We start from the raw sequence: 14600 nt of genomic DNA on the forward strand, positions 1-14600 counted from the left end.
TACCTCTTTATTATATAGGATAAGCAAACAAACAATATGATTAAAAAATGGGCAGAGGACCTAAACAAGCAGCTCTCCCAAGACATACAGTCAACAGAATATGCAAACATGTTAAACTTCACCAGCTACTAGAGAAATGCAAATAAAAATTACAATGTGATACCACATCACACCTGTTAGAATGGCTATTATCAACAAGACAGGTAATAACAAGTGTTAGAGAGGTTGTGAAGAAAAAGGAATGCCCATTCACTGCTGGTGAGAATGTACACTGGTACAGCCACTATGGAAAACAGTATGGATAATTCTCAAAAAATTAAGAATAGAGTTATCATAGAATCCAATAGTCCCTCTTCTGGGTATCTACCTGCAAGCTTAAAAACATTTATACTCGCGCAGATTGGTTTGGCTCAGTTGATAGAGCATCGGCCTGAGGACTGAAGCATCCCAGGTTCGATTCTGGTCAAGGGCATATACCTTGGTTGCGGGCACATCCCCATTAGGGGGTGTGCAGGGGGAAGCTGATGGATGTTTCTCTCTCATTGATGTTTCTAACTCTCTATCTCCCTTCATCTCTGTAAAAAATCAATAAAATATATTTTAAAAAACAACACATTTATTCTCAAATATATATATATATATACTCCTGTGTTCATTGCAGCGTTATTCATGGTGGCCAAGACAGGGAGACAACCAAAATGTCCTTCAATAGATGATTGGATAAAGATGTGGTACATACATACTATGGATACTGCTCAACCATAAGAAAAAATGAAATACTACCATTTGTGATAACATGAATTGACCTTGAGAATATTATTCTAGATTTTGAAAATGGCAGCAGGCAGGATGGAGGTGAGGGAGAGGATGAGAGTGAGTGAAGGGATGAAAGGAGAGTGTGTGGATGTGTGTGGTGTGTGTGTGAGTGAGTGAGGGACAGTTAAATCTGGCAGGAGCAGCAGGTGCTGGCAGACCAGGCTCTCTTGGACAGAGAGAGATTACCACCACTGCAGGCACTCCCTGGACTGTGGGACTCAGGCATGGAGCCCAAGCTGTCTTGAAGGGGAGAGCAGCTTCTTCTAGGAACTCATCAGCACCACCACCCAGACAGGCCTTGGACACTGCCGGCGACCCAGCAGCAACTCCAGCCAAAATCCTGCTTCCCTACCTGCACACCCAAGGACCCTGGGACATCCACCTCCAAAGGTGCACCACTCCCGCAGCAGTAAATGTGACTTCCTCCTCCCCAGTGGGACACCTCCAGACATCAAAGGGCACAGGCCTCCAGGGCACACCACTCCTGAGGCCACTCTTGGAAGCCACTATTAGCCCCTGCTGGGTGTGATTTTGTACAGACAAGGGCGCACTGCCCTGCAGTAGAAATTATGAATTCCCTCTTCTTGAATAACTGCCCACAGACACCCCAGCTGCGCAACTCCAGCGCCAGGGCCCCTCAGAGTGCATCAGAGCCCTGCGCCGGCAAACGCACTGACACATTCACACATTTCCAGCAAGCAGGTCCCCTAAGCCCATCAATCCACAGGGTGCCCTTGGGAGCCTCTGTGAGCCCCCACTGAATGCGATCTTGGACAAACATGGACGCACTCTCCCAGCAATAGAAATTCTGAATTCACTCATCCTGGATACCTGCCCATAGACACCTCAATTGCAAGGCTTCAGTGCCAGGGCCCTTCAGAGTGATTCTGTGCGCTGAGCTGGCAAATGCACCGCGGGTGCCCCTGTGAGTCACCCCTGGGAACGCGCGTATCCAACCATAGGTGCAGTAGCAAACACTGAGTCTTCCCACCCTGCAGCTGCGAATTCTGGATACTACAGTCACAGGATTTTCCAGCGTGCAGGCATCCCAAGCCCACTGCTCCACAGGCAGCCCTTGGGCGCCACTGTGAACCCCACTGGGTGTGCACTTATACAAACAGGGGCACACTGCTGGGCTGTAGAAACTCTGAATTCCCTCTTCTGCGATACCTGCCCACAGACACTGCGATTGCGTGACTTCAGCGCCAGGGCCCTTCAGGGTGTGTCAGTACACCCTGCTGGCAAATGCACCATGGGTGCCCCTGTGAGCCACCACTGGGGATCCATGCATCCAACCACAGAGCAGAAGCAAAAGCTGAGTCTGCCCACCCCACAACTACAGAACTCTGGACACTACAGTCACGCCTTTCTAGAGCACAGGCCTCCTGAACCCCACCACCCCAACAACAGCTCCTGGGTGCCACTGTGAGTCCCCGCTGGGCACGTGCAATTTCAACCAAGGGCGCAAGACAGCAAAAATTGGGATACTCCCCTACATGGCAGCTGACTTCTAGACAATGCAATTGAGCCTTTCCAGCTCGCAGGCCTACATCAAGAGAACCCAGATAGCTCAAGTAGGGAGCTACGCTAGATTACCAGGTAGGAGACGTGAGAGATCACACCAGTAGCACCATTCCCAAAAGAACCTGGGTAGCAAAGCAATCGGATCTACAATTAAAACTTCACAGCAAAACATGGGAATACAAAACAAAACAAAACAAAAAAATAATCCCTAAAGGAAAGAAAAAGAGGAATCACCAGAAAGGGAGTTAAATGAAATTGAGGAAAATAACTTGTCAGAGAAAGAATTCAGAGTAATGGTTATAAGGATGCTCCAATGGCTGGATGACAAATACACACAACTCAACGAGAATTAAAAGGAGCTGAATGAAAATGTCACCAACATGAAAAGCAACCAAGAGGAAATGAAAAACGACATAGCTGCAATAAAGAACAAAATGGAAGGCTTCAACAGTAGACTAGAAGAGGCTGCAGACCGCATCAGCAAATTGGAAGACATGGTAGGAAAAAACACACAAGCACAGCAGAAACTGGAAAGATAATTTAAAAAGCAAGAGAAGAGCCTAAGGGAGCTTTCGGACAACACAAAATGAAACAACATTCACATAATATGGGTACCAAAAGGAGATGAAGAGAAGTGAGGAATAGAAAACCTGTTTGAAGAAATAATGACAGAAAACTTCCCTGATATTGGCAAGAAAAAAACTATGCAAGTCCAAGAAGCACATAGAGTCCAAAACAAGATGAACCCCAAAAGACTGACACCAAGACACATCATAATTAAATTGGCAAACACCAACGACAAAGTAAGAATCTTAAAGGCTGCCATAGAGAGACAGAAAGTTACCTACAAAGGATCTCCCATTAGACTATCAACTGATTTCTCAACAGAAACACACCAGGCCAGAAGGGAATGGAATGAAATATACAAAGTGATGCAAAGCAAGGGACTGAATCCAAGAATACTGCCCAGCAAGGCTATCATTCAAAATTGAAGGTGGAATCAAGAGCTTCACAGACAAAAAAGGGCTAAGAAAGTTTATTACCACCAAGCCATCAATGCAAGAAATGATAAAGGGACTGCTGTAAAAAAGACGAAACAGAAAGGCAAAGAAGAAACACAAACATTAAGAAAAAAATTGATGACAAACAAGTACTTATCAATAATATTAAATGCAAGTGGATTAAATGCTCCAATCAAAAGACATAGGGTAGCTGAATGGATAAGAAAACATGACCCATATATTTGCTGTCTGCAAGAGACCCACCTCAGAACAAAGGATTTACACAGACTGAGAGTGAAGGGATGGAAAAAAAAATTTCAGGCAAATGGAAATGAGAAAAAAGCTGGGGTTGTGATACTTATATCTGACAAAATAGACCTCAAAGTAAAGGCCATAACAAGAGATAAGAAATACCACTACATAATACTAAAGGGAACAATTCAACAAGAAGATATAATTCTGGTAAACATATATGCACCCAATACAGGAGCACCCAAATACATAAAACAACTTCTGGAAGATATCAAGGGAGAGATTGATAGCAATACAGTCATAGTAGGGGACTTTAATACCGCACTGTCACAAATGGATAAATCCTCTAAACAAAAAATCAGCAAAGAAACAGCAATCCTAAATGACTCACAAGATTAGATGGACTTAACTGACATCTTCAGAATATTTCACCCCAAAGCCACAAAATATACATTCTTCTCATGTGCACATGGACATTTTCAAAAATAGACCACATATTGGGTTACAGGCAAAGACTCCCCAAATTCAAGAAGATTGAAATCATATCAAGCATCTTCTCAGAACACAATGGCATAATATTAGAAATAAACTATAATAAAAACCATCCAAAAATTCAAACACTTGGAAGCTGAATAGCATGCTATTAAACAATGATTGGGTTACCAAAGAGATCAAAGAATAAATTAAAAACATCCTGGAAACTAATAACAATAAAAACACAACAACCCAAAATCTATGGGACACAATGAAAGCAGTCCTGAGAGGGAAGTTTATAGCTCTACAGGCCTACCTCAAAAAACAAGAAAAAAATGATAGTAAATCATCTAAATCTACAACTTAAAGAAATAGAAAGAGAGCAACAAGAAAAGCCCAGAGTGAGCAGAATGAAGGAGATAATAAAGATCAGAGCAGAAATAAATGTCATAGAGACCAAAACAACAATACAAAAGATCAATGAAACCAAGAGCTGGTTCTTTGAAAGGATAAACAAGATTGATGAACCTCTAGCCAGGCTCACCAAGAAGCAAAGACAGAGGACCCAAATAAACAAAATCAGAAATGAAAGAGGCGAACTAACAACAGACCCCACAGAAATACAAAGGATTGTTTAAAAAATACTATGAACAACTCTATTCCAACAAACTTAGACAACCTGGAGGAAATGGACATATTCCTTGAAAAATAGAACCTTCTAAAACTTAATCAGGAAGAATCTAAAAATCCCAATAGGCCGATAACTATGGAAAAAATTGAAGCAGTCATCAAATAGCTTCCAGCAAACAAAAGCCTGGGGCCAGACAGCTTCACAGGAGAGTTTTACCAAACATTCAAGGAAGAACTAAAACCTATCCTCCTCAGACTATTCCAAAAAATTCAAGAGGAAGGAACACTTTCAAGCTCCTGCTATGAAGCCAGCATCACCCTAATACCAAAACCAGATAAAGATAACACAATGAAAGAGAATTACAGGCCAATATCCCTCATGAACATAGATGCCAAAATCCTCAACAAAATTCTAGCAAATCGGATCCAGCAGTACATCAGAAAGATCATACACCATGACCAAGTAGGATTTATCCCGGGGATGTAAGGATGATACAATATCCGCAAATCAATAAACGTGATACATCACATAAACAAATTGAGAGATAAAAATCACATAGTCATATCAATTGATGCAGAAAAAGCATTTGACAAAATCTAACACCCTTTCTTGATAAAAACTCTCAGCAAGGTGGGAATAGAAGGATCATACCTCAACATAATAAAAGCCATATATGACAAACCCACAGCCACCTTCATACTCAATGGGCAAAAACTAAAACCATTTCCCCTAAGAACAGGAACAAGACAGGGATGCCCAGTCTTACCACTCCTGTTTGACATAGTACTGGACGTACTAGCCATTGCAATTAGACAAGAAGAAATAAAAGGCATCCAAATTGGAAAAGAAGAAGTAAAACTGTCCTTATTCACAGATGACATGATACTGTACATAGAAAAATCTAAAGACTCCATCAAAATATTATTAGACTTAATAAATGAATTTGGCAATGTAGCAGGATACAAAATTAACACCAAGAAATCTATGGCATTTCTGTACACCAATAGTGAACTTATAAGAAAGAGAGACTAAAAAAGCAATCCCATTTACCATCGCACCCAAAAAATTAAGATACCTAGGAATAAACTTAACTAAGGAGGTAAAAGACCTATATGCGGAAAACTACAGGAAACTGAAAAAAGAGATAGAGGAAAACATAAACAGATGGAAGAATATACCGTGTTCATGGATTGGTAGCATCAACATCATCACAATGTCCATCCTACCCAAAGCAATCTATAGATTCAATGCACTCCTCATTAAAATACCAAAACATATTTCACAGACCTAGAAAGAACTCTCCAAAAATTCATCTGGAATAAAAAAAGACCCAGAATAGCCACAGCAATCCTGAGAAAGAAGAACAAAGTAGGTGGGATCTCCATACCAGATTTCAGGCTGTATTACAAAGCCACTGTTCTCAAAACAGCCTGGTACTGGTACAAGAACAGACATATAGACAAATGGAACAGAATAGAGAATGCAGATATTGACCCAATCCACTATGCTCAATTAATATTTGACAAAGGATGCATGAATATACAATGGAGTCAAGACAGTGTCTTCAATAAATGTTGTTGGGAAAATTGGACAGATACATGCAAAAAAAATGAAACTAGACCACCAACTTACACCTTACACAAAAATAAACTAAAAGTGGATAAAGGACTTAAACATAAGTCGGAAAACCATAAAAACACTAGAGAAATCCACAGGCAGCAAAATCTCAGACATATGCCAAAGCAATTTCTTCACTGACACAGGTCCTAGGGCAATGGAAACTAAAGAAAAAATAAACAAATGGGACTACATCAAAATAAAAAGCTTTTGCACAACAAAAGAAACCATCAACAAAACAACAAGAAATCCCACTGCATGGGAGAACATATTTGCAAATGTTATCATCGATAAGGGTTTAATCTCCAACATTTACAGGGAACTCATACAACTTAACAAAAGGTAGATAAACAACCCAATCAAAAATAAACAACGGACCTAAATAGATACTTTTCAAAAGAAGACAGAAGGAAGGCCAAGAGACATATGAAAACATGCTCAAAGTCACTAATTATCTGAGAGATGCAAATCAAAACAACAATGCGGTACCTTCTCACACCTGTCAGAATGGCTGTCCTCAACAAATCAACAAACAACAAGTGCTGGTGAGGATGCAGAGAAAAAGGAGCCCTCGTGCACTGCTTGTGGGAATGCAGACTGGTGCAGCCACTGTGAACAGTATGGAGTTTCCTCAAAAAACTGAAAATGGAACTCCCATTTGACCCAGTGATCCCACTACTAGGAATATATCCCAAGAAACTAGAAACACCAATTAGAAAGGATACATGCACCCCTATGTTCATAGCAGCATAATTCACCATAGCTAAGATTTGGAAACAGCCTAAGTGCCCATCAACAGATGAGTGGATTAAAAAACTGTGGTACATCTACACAATGGAATACTACGCTGAGGTAAAAAAGAAGGAGTTCCTACCATTTGCAACAGCATAGATGGACCGGGAGAGCATTATGCTAAGTGAAATAAGCCAGTCTGAGAAAGATAAATATCACATGATCTCACTCATTTATGGAATATAATGAACATCATAAACTGATGAATAAAAACAGATCCAGAGACAGAGAAGCAGCAATCAAGGTAGGGGAGGGTGGGGGTAAGGGGGAGAGATCAACCAAAGGACTTGTATGCATGCATATAAGCCTAACCAATGGACACAGACAACAGGGGGGGTGAGGGCATGAGTGTGTGTGTGGGGGTAATGGGGGATAAGGACATATCTGTAATACCTTAATCAATAAAGAAATTTTTAAAAAATAAATAAGTGAAATAAAAAAAGAATATTCTATGCAAAAAATGTCAGTCAAGCCCGGTCAGCATGGCTCAGTGGTTAAGTGTTGACCTATGAACCCAGAGGTCACGGTTCAATTCTCTGTCAGGGCACGTGCCCAGGTTGCGGGCTCGATCCCCAGAGTGGGGTGTGTAAGAGACAGCCGATCAATGATTCTCTCTCATCATTAATGTTTCTCTTTCTCTTCCTCTCCCTTCCCTTCTGAAATCAATAAAAATACATTAAAAAAGAAAAAATGTCAGTCAGAGAAACCTAAGAACAATATGATTGAATTCATATATGAGATATAACACTGAAACTCATAGACACAGACAACACTATGGTGGATACCAGACAAAAGAAGATGGAGGGTAGTCAAGGGTAAAAAAACAAAAACAAAAAGCCAAATGTAAGGTAATAGATGATTTGACGAAGGTTGTGGGCACACAATGTAATGTAAAGATCATGTATCATAGAAATATACATTTAAAACCTCATATGATCCTATTAACCAATGTTACCCCAATAAATTTAATACAATAAATAAATAGATAAATTTCAAAAGGAAGAAAAGAATTAAATTATTTCATTCAAAAGAATTAAATTATTGCCAAAATAATAGGGGGATGAAAATCACAAGGATCTTGGCTACCTGAGGACACTGAAGCCCAGAGATTAACTTGCCTGAGGTCAAACTCTAAGAAGAGGAATATGCCCAGAGGAACATAAAGCAGGTGAAAGCACGATTTTTAATGGGGAAGTCAATGGCTGAGGTGCAGGCGGAGGGAGTGTCTGACTTGATTCCAGCATAGATCATGCTCCCCAACCCAAATGAAGGATAAGCACGAGGAACAGACTTGATGGGCAGATGAACTCATGGGAGGCCTGTGAGCCATGCCTGTAGATGGGTCCTGGCTGCTGCTAGGAGTTAGAGGCCTTGAGAGCTCAGCCAGTGCATTTGAGCGGCACTAGGTGTTCTGAGGCAGGAGAGAGCGCCATGTGCGAAGCTGGAAGTGTTGAAGGAGTCTGGGGACTAAGAGAGCGAACCAAAATAAGGTTCAACCTAAACTGATTTAGGCTGCTTTTTCCTCCCCCACTAATCCCAAGTTCACATGAGGTTTTTTGGTTTTATTTTTTCTCTCAGTACCTTGAATTCACACCAGGTGGCAACCTTCCCTGTGCCTCCTCTATCAAGCTGCTTCCAAAACACATTTCCACCAGACTTTCAATTCCTTGCTTTACATTCTTCTCTCAACTCCAGTCAGTAGTGCCTCTGTTCCTACTCCACTATTTCAGTCTCATTGGCAAAGGTCAACAAAGGCCCTAAGTTGCCCAGCCTGATGGTTAATCTTCCTCCCTAAGTCATCAAAACTTTTTAAAAATCTCTCTTACTTCAGATTCTTATTTTAAGCTTAGCTTCATGGTATATCCACTGAGTCCTTTATGCTTTTGAAAAATATCCCATCCTACCTAATAAAAAGGTAATATGCAAATTGACCACACCATCGACATGCCCACAAGCCACGCCCACAAGCCAATCAGAGCAAGTATGCAAATTAACTCAACAAAGATTGCTACAGCCACAGAGAGGAAGGTATCCCAGGTAACAGAGCAAGCCAAGCTTTCCGAGAGCTATTGCAGGCCTAAGCCTCCACTCAAGCTACAAAGTTTCAATTATAGAAGGTAACCAAATTCAAACAGAAATGGCGGCAGAATGGAGCTTGAGAGAGCAAGCCAGGGTTGCGGGCGGCAACAGGGGAAGCAAAGCTTTCTGCACACCCTGGCCGGGCCCAGGCCTCCGCTTAAGGCTACAAAGTTTCAATTATAGAAGGTGAATTAACTGCCACAGAAATGGCTGCCGGCTACAGAGGGAGCAGCAGGCTTGGCTCCACTCCAGGCTACAAAGTTTCAATTGTAGAAGTAAAATAAATTCCAGATACTAGGGCCTCCGCTTGGGCTGCCAGGGGGCATGGCTGGCCTGCAAACGACCACAGGCCCCTCGCTCAGGCCACCCCACGCCCCAAGGGAACCCCACCCTGATCAGGGACACCCTTCAGGGCAAACCAGCTGGCCCCCACCCCTGTACCAGGCCTCTATCTTATCTAATAAAAGAGTAATATGCAGATTGACCATCACTCCAACACACAATATGTCTGCCCCCATGTGGTCAAAGATCCTGCACCCATGTGGACACAAGATGGCCACTACAAGATGGCCAGCAGGAGAGGGCAGCTGGGAGGCACCCAGCCTGCAAGGGAGGGCAGTTGAGAGGAACCAGGCCTACAAGGGAGGGCAGTTGAGAGGGACCAGGCTTGCAAGGGAGGGCAGTTGGAGGTGATCAACCCTGCAGGAGAGGGCAGTTAGGGGAGACCAGGCTGGCAGAGGGGGGAAGTTGGGGGCATACAAGCTGTCAGGGAAGCAGTTAAGCATCAACCAGGCTGGCAGCGGAATGGTTAGGGGCGATCAGGCTGGCAGGCAGAAGCGGTTAGGGGCAATCAGGAAGGCGGGCAGGCAAGCAGTTGGGAGCCAGCAGTCCTGGATTGTGAGAGGGATGTCCGACTGCCCGTTTCACTGGGATCGGGCCTAAACGGGCAGTCGGACATCCCTCCAGGGGTCCCAGATTGGAGAGGGTACAGGCTGGGCTGAGGGACAACCCCCCTCCGTGCACGAATTTCGTGCACCGGGCTTCTAGTATCATATACCAGTGTATGGTATGTGAGCCTCCCACCCTGGGAGAATATGAGGAAGGCCATCTGGAAGTGGACTGTGGGTCCTTGGGAGCCTGGTGAATGTGTGAGCCCAGACTGCAAACTACAGGGAAACAGCCAGCATTTGGATCTCACACAGTTTGCACACAAGTTCACGCCATCGCCTGCCCACACCTGCTTGCTTAGTTTTCTGGACTCTATATAACCATGAACTGTGAAAGCCTGTGATGCAGAAAACTTCACCTGCAGGCCACACTGGTGTGCTCATAAGTCTAATAAACCCATGCCTTTCACAGCCAGTCCTCTGGTTTATTTCTTTAAAATCGGCAGGCAATCCCTAGCCAGTTTTGCTCAGTGCACAAAGCTTAAGCCTGTGGCCAAAGGGTCCCAGGCTCCATTCCCTGTCAGGGCACATGCCCGGGTTGTGGGCTCGATCCCCAGTAGGGGGCATTCAGGAGGCAGCCAATCAATGATTCTCATCATTGATATGATTCTCATCATTGACATTTCTCTCTCCCTCGATATCTGAAATCATAAAGAAAATAAAAAATAAAATCAGCAAGCAACACATTGCTGTTTTTCTCAGACCTCAGCTCTTTGCAGAACAAGTCGAGTAGTCCTGTTGGTGGAGGCAGGATGCAAGGTGGTGTGGATGTAGTGGGGGAAATCCCAGGTGGCAAGCCTGATTGACAGTTGGGGACCACCTGGAAAAGCCAATAGGACTATTTTTGGTCCTGGAATCAGTGGTGTGAAAGCTGCCACTGGCAAATGAAAGGAAAATGAAGACAATGGGTCTTTTGCCTGCCAGAGTGGCTCAGTTGGTTGAGCATCATCCATGAACCAAAAGATCACCGATTCAGTTCCTATCTGGGCACATGCCTGGTTGCAGGCTCCATCCCCAGCTTTCTTAAAAGTTGGCAAGGACACTAGGTAATTAAGCAATGCACTAAAGGGATGCAAAAATTGCCAACAATTCAAATCGTGGTTTAAGGTTAGTGAATGTCTTTCAAAATTATTAACATAAAATACATGTTTGTTTTACCTGGGTTTACAAAACGAAGTTCATGTTATTTATCTCTGTTACAATATTTGTCAATAAAATGGCTTGGGTAATAATTAACTTTAAAATCTCATACAGTTGGTAAGAAAAAATAAATTTGAATCTGTGAATGAATATATTTTGTACTTTATTTGAAGTATGTCTCTTGAAAATGTGAATCTATTTGCAAATGAAAAACACCTGTTTCTAGAAGATATGAAGTGTATTCATAAATTTGGCAATCTAGAAAATGCTAATTACTTGCTTTTAGATGTCACTACAAGTTAAGTGTTCTAAGAATTAAGAATTTTAATTCAGTTGGAAAGAAGTATATGGTCTTGGTAATGGAATGTGTAAGTTGTCTGTCTCCTAAGTAGCCTGGGAGAAACTCAGAGTCAAAGCTGGTGTGTCTGCTGTCCTGAGCACAGGGTCCAACACACCAGAGGTGGTAGCGAATGTTGGCTCCACAGGATGAGATGAAATTCTTTCCCTGCACTCTCTCCACTACCAGGTGAGGACCATGTTCTGGTTTGTATCACTTCCTAACCTTCTGTGTGTGGTGACAGTGTCCTTCTCAGAACCCACAACCTGTGAAGATGCCCAGAAGGCCTGCTCAGTGATTGCCTGTGGCATCCCGGTCACCAATGGCACCCCAGGCAGGGATGGGCGAGACGGAGCCAAGGGAGCAAAGGGAGAACCAGGTACCCAGGCTGGTCTGACTTCTTGAATCTTTACTCCCCAGAGGGATCTGGGACAGAGCCATGAGCAGGCTACCCTTACATTATGATGGGCATGAATCACTCAGGATAATTCTTGTACATTGTCATTCCCTCCTAAACAAAGACGCTGCTGTGACCTGGCTCCCACATTCCACGCAGGAATTGGTGGGGTGTGGTTGTCCATGAAGAGGTGGTATCTGCAGCCAGGCAGCTGGCGCTGGAGACAGGAGGGCTTTCTTTCTCAGGTCACCACTAGGTTGCTGGTGGTTTCTGGAGTCAACGTGAATCTAGTGCTGAGCTTTTGGAGGAAGAGAATTAGTGACAGACACTGGGCCACATGTCCTTCATCTTCCAACAGGGCAGGGGCTCTGAGGCTTGCAGGGCCCTCCAGGGAAACTGGGGCCTCCAGGAAGTAGAGGGGCTCCTGGGATGCAAGGAGTGAAGGGCCAAAAAGGAGATCGTGGAGACAGTTCAGGTAAGGAGCTCATCTCAGCATGACGTGGACTGAGGGGCCCGGCCTGGGAACTCGAGGGCCAGATAGGAGGGGTCCTTCTCCGGTGCCCCACTGGCAGACCTCACCTCTGCTTCCTGACCCAGCACTCTCACTCCTCCCAGCCTACTTGGGGTCTGAAGGGATTCCCACAAGTGCCTGAGAACAGACTTGCAACCCTGTCAGACACTCCTCGTGGATCCTGCAGATTGACCAGCTCCCTCAGCTGGAGCAGCCAATGCCAGGCTCCAGGGTGCTTGGGAGAAAACTGGTGCCCTTGGGGGTTGGGTTTAAGTCTGTTGTCATAGGGTGGCATGAAGATGGTCTGCTTCATAAGATCCCTGGTCAATAAAGTAAAGAATAGAGTAACTAAATATATTCATCCCAAGTGAAATAAAGTAATTAGTATCAACAAAACAAAACTGATGACCTCACATAAATATTTGCCCACCAGGCCATCACAATTATAAGAATACTAGAGAGAACAGAGTCAAGTCCCCGCCCACCCACACATGCCTACCCACGCACACAGCCCCGCCCACCTGTGCATGCCTCAGTGTGCACACAGCCTCCTGGTGACCAGTCTTTGATCGTTTTGGTATGACGGCCATCACGGGCAAGGGGTTTTTATAATAGAGATTAAAAGGTTCACCTGGAATAAGAAATGAAAGCATGATTAAGAAAATTTTTCAAAAAGGAGAATGAGTTCAGTCTTTTCCTATAAATGAGTATAATATCACAGTATTTAAGCAGTATGTGAAGAAAAGAATCCAGAGCTACAGTTTGCAAGTTACTGTTATTGCTATTATTACTAGTTTCAGAGTTACAGTTTATAAGAGTTATGAATTATGTCTGAGAAGGAATACATGTATGTTTATTTTTCTCTTCCTTTTGTTTTCATATTTTTCTAGAATAAGCATACTTCTTAATAAGCTTTCCCCCCCCAAAAAAAAAAAATTCTTGAATTTAGGGTCTTTTTCTCAATATCTGCCCTCTCCCGTTGCTTTGCAGTTTCGGAGACTAAGCTGGCGAACTTAGAGAGAGAGCTGAGGAGCCTGGAGGTGGAACTGGACCGCATCAAAAAATGTAAGCCTCTTCCTGCCCCACTGGGTTCCCGCTCTCCTCCTGTCCTTGAGCGCTCTGGGCTTTCAGGAGGGTGAAGAGAACTGACAATTGTGAACATGGATTACATACCAGGGCCGGTGCTAGGTTGGCAGGTTCTCACAATATGGTCTCATTCCGTCCTCTCATCACTGCAGTTTGTGACCATTACGCTTATTTAATTTACAAGGGAGAGAAAATAGGTACAGGATTTGTAGGTAATTCATTCACCGTCACCCAGGTGGGAAGCAGCAAAGGAAAGATTGCATGGAGGTCTGCTGCCTCCAAATCTTCGCTCCGTCCTCAGCACCCACTGTTCTCAGGTGGCTGTCCCTGCCCCTTTCTGTCCTGGCATCCAAGCCTGGCAGCGGGGCCCACGCCTGTTTCCCTGTCCCCCTGCACTGGGGCAGTTTGTGCCGGGGACTGTCTCAGGCACAGGCTCCCCCAGGAGAGGCAGACTCTCTGCCAGGGCCTTCCCCACGCCGAGGAGCTCCTCCTCACTAGGACCTGACCTGAGGGGGTTGCACAGGGGCTCTTTTTCAGAGTCCTGAATCCCCGACAAGGGCTTGGTCACCTACTGGCCGGGGCTAAAGGCCAAGTCAATCCCACCCATCCTTTGTGATTTCAGTGCAAGCCTTCTCCTTGGGCAGGAGATCTGGAAAGAAGTTCTATGTGACCCAAGGTGAAAAGATGCCTTTTTCCAAAGTGAAGACTCTGTGCGCTGAGCTCCAGGCCACCGTGGCCACCCCTAAGAATGCCGAGGAGAACAAAGCCATCAAGGACGTGGCCAATGACCATGCCTTCCTGGGCATCACAGATGAAGTGACCAAAGGCCAGTTTGTGTATGTGACAGGAGGGAGGCTGACCTACAGCAACTGGAAGAAGGATGAACCTAATGACTGTGGCTCAGGAGAGGACTGTGTGCTTCTTCTAAAGGATGGGCTGTGGAATGACGTCTCCTGCTCTTCCTCCTTCGTGGCCGTCTGTGAATTCCCAGCCTGA

General features: G+C 44.2%; 1 pseudogene across 1 annotated transcript; it reads left to right on the forward strand.

Moving 5' to 3' along the window:
* Positions 1–11808: 11808 nt before the first annotated feature.
* LOC307112623 (mannose-binding protein A-like) lies at positions 11809–14600 on the forward strand (annotated as a pseudogene). Its single transcript has 4 exons — positions 11809–11989; positions 12366–12482; positions 13509–13583; positions 14227–14600. The product of its transcript is annotated as a mannose-binding protein A-like (transcript).

Source organism: Cnephaeus nilssonii (genome assembly GCF_951640355.1).
Source record: "Cnephaeus nilssonii genome assembly, chromosome: 16".
NCBI classification, from domain to species: domain Eukaryota; kingdom Metazoa; phylum Chordata; class Mammalia; order Chiroptera; family Vespertilionidae; genus Cnephaeus; species Cnephaeus nilssonii.